Genomic DNA, 8,523 nt, shown 5'->3' with positions numbered 1-8,523 from the left:
AACGATAACAAAGTCGCGCGGCGTCAGCTGGAAGAACTTAAACGTCACAATCGCGCCATGGAAGGTCACGGACTTTATCTCACTCCATACAAACGCGGGCGTGGAGTCTCGAGTAAAAAAAAAAATGTCAAGGAAACGTTAAAAATTCCGAAAGGTGTAACTACCAACGTACAACTGCAACAACTTGCAAAGCGTATGCACATTCCATATTTTAGAGGTATTTTTATGCGTACTACTTTACCGATGGATGGAGTGCGTCGAAACGAGAGTGGCATCGTGAATTTGGATAACGCTGAGGGACCGGGTACTCACTGGGTGGCATACGCGAAGAGGGGTGATCGAGCCATATATTTCGACAGTTATGGTAATCTTCGACCACCGAGAGAATTGGTGCTGTATCTAAAGAACAACGTGACGCAAATCGAGTACAATCGCACACCTTATCAACGATACGATCAGAGCAATTGTGGACAACTGTGTCTGCGCTTTCTACAGACGGTTGACGATCAATTTAAAGACTGGCGTTGCATTGTTTGAACTCAGTATTCATTCAAACATGTCACTGACATTTACGCTCACCGGCAAGAGTAGCATCCTCGCGGTAAGCTACTTTCCCACAGTGGATTTGAGCGATGGCGATTACGAGCTCGGTCTGACAGATTTCGAAACCTATTACACGATACCGAACGTAAATTCTTCGAACAATAAATTCTACTTTGACGATAAGGAGATTACCGTTCCCGAAGGATCGTACGAATTGCGTGACATAGACACGTATTTGAAACAATCAATTTTACAATTGGACCAATCCAATAATAATAATATTGCGAGAAAGAAACATGTCGGCGAAGATGAAGAATATCCGTTGATCATTCGAGCCAACAACAATACGATGAAGAGTGAGATCAAATGTGCTTATCGGATAAATTTCACCAAACCGAACAACATTGGATCGTTGCTGGAATTTTCAGCGAATCGCGTGCTGGAGCCGCGACAATGGTACGAATCGGACGTGCCGATAAATATCATCAGTGTAAACATCATTCGCATAGAGTGTAACGTGACCGCGGGTGCATACAGCAACGACAAGTATGTGCACACGATACATGAGTTTTCGCCGAATGTGCCACCAGGATATAAGATATCGGAAACGCCGGCGCAGATCATTTACCTTCCGATCATCGTACGGAGCATTACTGATCTAACGATTCGCGTCGTGGATCAGGACGGTCGATTGATTGATTTTCGCGGAGAAGAGATCACCGTTAGACTGCATGTGCGAAGACGACGACTGTGGTAAACCGTGAGATGCTCGTACTGAACGAAGTGGAGAAGGTGCGACAGACGAGTAACAAAATTAGAGAGACAATCCGATCGCCAAAGAAGAAACTCACTGCGTCGAACGTTGAATTTTTGAAATCATTGGGTTTCGTCGTACGAAATGGCTAATATCTTAAACATTGGAGATGAACCGATCTTTGACGATAGCGTCGTCAAGATTGAGACTCACACGTACAATCCGTACGCCAATACGACGTTTGGACACAACGATGAGATAAGAATACCCATACAACAGCAAGATTTATACACGTTGCCGTGTGAAAGCTTTCTCTACGTCGAAGGAAGATTGGTAATAAAGAGAAGGAATGACGAGGACGAGTCTCAGGCAACGCTTGTAAATAATTGTGCAGCGTTCATGTTCGACGAGATTCGATACGAGCTCAACGGTGTGGAGATTGATCGCAGCAGAAACGTTGGAATAACCAGTACCATCAAGAACTACGTATCGCTATCGTATAATGATTCTCAACTCATGCGGAATGCCGGATGGGACGTTTCATCGAGCATACCGGAAGGATACTTCAACTTTTGCGTACCGCTCAAGACGTTGCTGGGCTTTTGTGAAGATTACAAACGCGTCGTTGTTAATGCCCGTCACGAATTAATTTTGATACGTGCGCGTAGCGACAACAATTGTATTGTAGGAAATCCGGCGAGGGAGCCGGAAATCGAACTGTTTAAAGTACAGAGGCGAATGCCTCATGTTACGTTAAACGAGGTTAATAAACTATCCTTGTTACGGACCTTGGGGAGCGGGCGATATCTTAGTGTCAGTTTTCGTTCGTGGGATCTGTACGAGTATCCCCTCTTGCAGAGCACGACCAAGCATTCGTGGGCTGTCAAGACTGCGACTCAGCTAGAGAAGCCGCGATACGTTATTTTTGCGCTGCAGACCGGCCACAAGAATATCATGTCTCAAAATGTTAGCGTATTCGATGACTGTAATTTGACCAATGTCAAGCTTTATCTAAACTCCGAATTTTATCCGTACGATGACTTGAACCTAGATTTTACTAAAAATCGATACGGCCTTCTTTTTGATATGTACGCGCGTTTTCGTAAAACTTATTACGGATACGATTCCAGTGATACGCTTTGCAGCTTGTATACATTCCTGATGGATGGACCTTTTGTTGTCATCGATTGCTCGCGACAAAACGAGTCTGTCAAGAGCGCCACCGTGGATGTGCGAATAGAATTTGACTGTAAAGAAAATGTACCCGCAAATACTACCGCCTATTGTCTCATCTTGCACGATCGCATAATCGAATACTGCCCGTTGTCTAATGTAGTGCGCAAACTCATGTAAATCGCCATGTTGACAAATATTCCGATATAAGAGCGACATATGTACCGCGATACGGTACAGTACGGATCATTCCTTCGTTGCATCATGATCGTGCCAACGTTTGTCGATCTGCAAGGATTCATCGTCGGGATGAAATTTGTCGTAAAGGAGGCAGCGGTGCTGAGAAACGGGACCGTTCTGGAACATTACATCTTTACGTGCCCCATGCCGTGGAGTCTTCTCACAAAATCTGACAAGTCATGTGCTTCCTGGTTGATTGCAAATCACCATGGATTACCATGGGATGAGGGGAACGTGCCGTACGGTATAGTAAAACGCCTAATTACGTCAGCCGTGCTTGGTACAGAAGAGGATGACGAGACGCCGACTATCGTGTACGTCAAGGGATGCCAGAAACAAGAATGGCTTGTGGATCTGCTTGAAAATTATGCGAAAGAAAATCTGATCATCGAGACTTTGGATGCGGATTACGAAGATATCAAATCTTTAAATAACCTAGATGTTACTAACACTATGCGATGCGGAAAACATGTTAAGAATTGCGCATTACAAAATGTATTAAAATTATTTAACTGGTGGTCGCGACGCCAGAAGAATTGGGATCTTTTAAAAAAAAATAAATTATATATATAATTTTACAATGCTTTATTTTCTTTTCCCCATTCCCATTAGTTGTTAGTGGTTTCTCTCTCCTAATTTCCCCCACCACATCATAATTTTGAAGGTAGGGTGTTGTCGTGTATACTTGATTCATTTTCCACTTCTTAGTCATTTGTATGAATTTTTTTTATAACTTCTATGTAAGCAGCGCTGACATTGGTGCTTGAAAATGTTGAAGGAAGGGGAATTATCCCTTCCCTTATAATTTTTAATCTGCGCACACCGTCCAATATTCTAAAACGTTGCAGACGGAGTTAACGTTTTAACTAGTGTTACGAAGTCAAAATCAATCGAGTCTCATCGTTCGAAGCGACAACTTCAACAGTGAAAAAAGTATATCTCTTACGGAGAAATAAGAACAATGGCTGGTCGCAGTGAAGACGTAAATAATTCTGAGAAGTGGATGTTCACTCGCGATATTCCCGATAAGGGACTTCGCGGCTTCGAGGGAAGCAGCACAAGTATGAATTATTACGTACCGTATCCTCGTGAAAAATCGGAACCTCGTTATACGCCTAAGCCTCGTGAAGTTTCATCGGACGAGCGCAAAACGTAAGTATTACTTTGGATAAATTTTTAAAATTTATTTTTTCTAATTTTATTAATTTATCTACTTTATTTTTTTTACAGTTTCAATAAATCGGAACCTCGTTATACGCCTCGTATCTTGGGCAGACGATTTGCCCTGACAGTCACGGCTTACAAATATTTGGATATCGGAATCAATGTGGGATCTACATCCTTTGTGGAATTGATTCTTGGCGACAATCGGGGAAATCAGATCGTGCTTCCTCATGCAACGTGAACAACGATCATCGAAAGACGCATGGATATCGAACAACTCATGCAGTCGACTGTCGGTTTATCGCTGTCTATTCGAGATTTAGTCATAGAACTTGTTAAAATGCGTGACGCTAATATTGTAAAACTTACGTTGCGCGATACATGCTTATACATGATACCAGCAACTGTATTATTTTTGTTTGAAATCAAACAATGTGTCGAACATGTATATTTCAATTTATGTCAAGATATACAGCATGTTAGTAATAAGTATAAACATTTTGTAACAATCTTGCGACAAAATCGTATCACGGATAAATGTCAGGCGAGAAAAGTACTGAGTGAGGTGTCCGATGGAAGTTCGCTCATAGATTGCGAACTATTAGCTTACGGCTTAGATAACATTGTATATGAAGCAAAAAATGTAAATAACGAATAAAAATTGAATATTATCATAAATAGTGGCAAAATTATTTTTCAATTTATCTCTTCCGTTTTCATCTAACATTAGCCTCCTCTATATTTAATTATATATGTTGCGGTAATGTCCTTTTTAATTATATAACCGATTTATTATAAATTTAAAAAATTAATAAAATTATTAAAATATAGATAAAAACTTTTATCTAAAATAGAATAATCGCATCATGGCACGTATGAACTTGTCCGTTCCTGTCTTCCACTCTTTTTTTAAATTAAATTATTATATTTATTAAATTATGTTATAAATAATTATATTAATTAAATTAGGTTATAAAAAATTATATTAATTTATAGGTTATAAATAATTAAATTAATTAAATTAGGTTATAATTTTTTTATAACCTAACTCAATTAATTTAATTATTTATAACCTATAAATTAATATATTTAATTAATGATGCAAACACGCCGTCATCCCCCTCCACGCCGATGACGTCACCCCCTCTCCACGCCGGTGACGTCATCCCCCACCACGCCGGTGACGTCATCCCCCCACCACAAACTGGCCTAGAACTAACATAGTATACCTACTGGCGATAGCGAAAATAATTCGAGACGGCGGAAGATGCCCGAAAAATCTGCAGACTGACAAGGGCAAAGAATTTTACAACGCAAACGTGCAGAAACTTTTGAAGAAACATAATATCAATCACTATTCGACCTATTCCGTAATGAAGGCATCGGTCGTCGAACGATTCAATCGCACGCTCAAGAACGATATGTGGAAAATGTTTACGCTCAACGGAAATTACAAATGGATCGACTCGCTGCCGGGTCTCGTATCGGATTACAACGCGCGAAAGCATCGAACTATCGGCATGCGACCCATCGATGTTACCCCCGCGATCGCCGACAAGCTCCTAACAACGGTGTACAGCCACGTAAAGATCGCTGCTCCCGCGCGATTCAAAGTGGGCGACTCGGTACGCGTGAGTAAATTCAAGACAATCTTCGAGAAAGGATACACGCCAAATTGGACCACGGAGGTGTTTAGAATCGTCAAAGTGCAGAAAACTAATCCCGTGACGTATCTATTGGAAGATTCCTGCGGAAAACCCGTCGCCGGCGGCTTCTACGAATAGGAGTTACATTGCGTTGCTAATCCCGACGTGTATCTCGTTGAAAAAGTTTTGCGCAAAAGGGGGGATGAGGTTTATGTAAAGTGGTTAGGATTTGATAATTCACAAAATTCATGGATACACAAGAATAATGTATTGTAAAAATTTATTACAATATAAAAACATATTATACATACAAATGAGTCATTTATTTTCATACATATCTAAATGTATTTACAATTGTATTTTACAATGGTATTTTATAATGCCCCCATGGCAGCGTCTCGGTAGAACCGGGTATAATGTATCGTTTATCATCGTACGGACTTAGAGCTATTTTCGTTTCGGACACGGTGTATACCTCGTGCTGTTTGGATTTTATGCAGGCTTGCTGTCGCGTCATTTCAATTTCGTCGCGCAGACACCGCGTGTAATCGTCGAACGTTATCGACCTGGCTACGACGTTACTCTTAACACCTTTAGCTTTTTTCGTATCTTTCTTACCGTCTACTCGCAAGGCATACATCTTTGCTCTAAGCCCGACGAATTCGGTCATTATCGCACCGTTATTTTCGTCTTTCATTAAGCCCGGAACTTTTTTATTGGCGAGTGGGATACCGTACGCATTATCGACCGCGTAATCGCTAGTGTCAAATCTAATAATGTGGCGCTTCATGGTGTCATACACATCGTCGCACTCGATGTGATAAATGAGACTGTCCGTATCGGTGTACGTGACTTTACATTTGTCGTGATACAACGGTAACATGTACTCGTGATGAAATTCGTACAAACATGTCTTGGATATATCGAGAATGCACATACCCACGTAGATTGGTTTGTCGAACTTCACCTCGAGTTTTCGCATTTCTATTGCTACTAAATTCTCCGAAAAGACTCTTCGGCTATGAAAATTTGGTTTCGCGATCAATGCCTCCGCGCCGTATCTACCCTCCCAATGAGTCACGAGTCGCACGTCAACGTGATTGCGCACATTCTCCATGGTTTTGCCAAACACAGCATTGTTCATCAATTTGTATAAATTTTTCTCGAAATCATTCTTGGCCAATGTTCTAAATTTCGTATTAAGTTCTATATAATCGCGAAGCCATGGAGATTGCGCGAATTTCAATATGCGGTGAATCTTTGATATACGGAGACCGTGACGAGTACACTGCTGCAGGTTGCGATAATGTATGACATAACGTTTCTTATCGTATAATGTTGCGAGGAGCTTGTCCTGCCGCTTACCGGGTGGTTTATCGCGCGTCGGACAGAACGATAGGTCAGTGTGCGCGTCGTGAAGATGTTGCGGATATTCCAAGTCGACTTCGAGAATGTAGCCTATCGTGGAATCCACCGCAACATCGGTAACATTAAAATCGGTTACGTCGTCGACCCATTGAAAATCTGCGTAAGGCAATGGTTGACACATTGCCCAGCCGTATAAGTTGTTTACGTCGAAATACATCAGATACGACGACGGTTTCGATGGATCGTACGACTGCATGTACTTGTTGTTGGCCAGCGCGTATCTGTTTGAACATTGACTCAAACCGCCGCGTATACCGCGTTCGATAAACATGACCATGTCAATGTCGGTGAGCAATTCGAAATTGATATGCGTATGCTTCAACATAGCGTCCCACGTAAAACCTGGTAGAGTATAATAATATGCCGGATCGAGTCCATAACTCGCGACGCAGCTATCGCGAAAATTTTCAAAGATATCGGCCAACAGCAAGACATCGGTTTTGAGATATAAATCGCTGTAGTCACCGAGCGTTCGAATGGAGAACCGCTGCCAGACGTTGACGGCGTGCGCGTAATCGCTCTCGGATACGGTGTCACCTGTCAATGAACTATAAAACGAGTCGCGCGGTGGTAAACACGAGTCCTCCAACTTTTCGACGCAGTCAATGTACTCATATGGAAATACGCCTTTTCGTGTCAGCAAATCAAAATTTTCTGCGGATATTTTACAAAATTCGCGTTGCAATATTCGCAGTTTATCCTTGCTTAGATAAGATGCCAATTTGTCGAGACTAGCGGTGAGAAACTTGTACAAATCGATAAATCGCAATTTGACGCAAGTTTTCTTATCTTTATCTTCGGTACTTTTAACATTTTTCGTAAATGAAATGTATTTCTCTTTTGTGATTGGGAGTAAGTCTACATGTCCTTCGTACGCTGTTGCTATTTCCGTTATAATAAAATGCGCGTCGTAGCCAGATAAATTATGAAAAACTATGGGAATGCAATGCGAATCTTTGTAGTTCAAATTACAGTTTGAGTGCGCGGGACCTCTGTACTGACCGGTCAGATGACAATGATCGCGTACTCGCACGTCGTCTGGCTCGAACGGTTTTTCGCACACGTGACAGTGCGTTGCGCTGTTAAACTTTTCCCACTCGTCTCGCGTGAAATCCGCCATGGGTATATTAGTGGACAAGATTGTCTTTATGTCGTGAGCTAAACGTCTTAGCTCCTCAGCGAACTACGCGACGCAATCCTTATCGCGACAAAACCGATACATTGATAGCGAGTCGTCATACGAGCAGCGCACGTAGTACCCTATGCTAAACACGCGATGATGTTGATATGTGTACCTGGACGATTCCGGATCCGCTTCCATCTTCTCCAGGGTACATTCCAGGTCGGCGTATACGATAAACGGAACTCGTTCCTTCCTGTTGTGATTCTTGAAAGCCAACCACTTGTCGTTATCGCTCGGTAACTTGATCGCGCAGTCGTTCATCTTCTGACAGTCGACGGTGTGGGCTTCCAATTTCTCGCTGGAGCCGAAGTAGTGCAAACATCTGTAAATAAAGAAATTTTTTATATATCTTTTACGTAAAAATTATTTTTATTATTTATTCGGATGTATAC

At 41.8% G+C, this 8,523-nt stretch overlaps 1 pseudogene; it reads left to right on the top strand.

Annotated features, from left to right (window-relative positions):
• The first annotated feature begins 3,671 nt into the window (after positions 1-3,671).
• Positions 3,672-4,532, top strand: LOC139778485 (uncharacterized; annotated as a pseudogene).
• The last annotated feature ends 3,991 nt before the right edge of the window (positions 4,533-8,523 follow it).

This window comes from Temnothorax nylanderi, unplaced genomic scaffold (assembly GCF_030848795.1).
Source record: "Temnothorax nylanderi isolate EJ_2023f unplaced genomic scaffold, tnyl_v1.0 TNYL_tig0185_pilon, whole genome shotgun sequence".
Lineage (NCBI taxonomy): Eukaryota > Metazoa > Arthropoda > Insecta > Hymenoptera > Formicidae > Temnothorax > Temnothorax nylanderi.
Note: the sequence above shows the minus strand (reverse complement) of the source record. Positions and strands in the feature narration are given on the sequence as shown.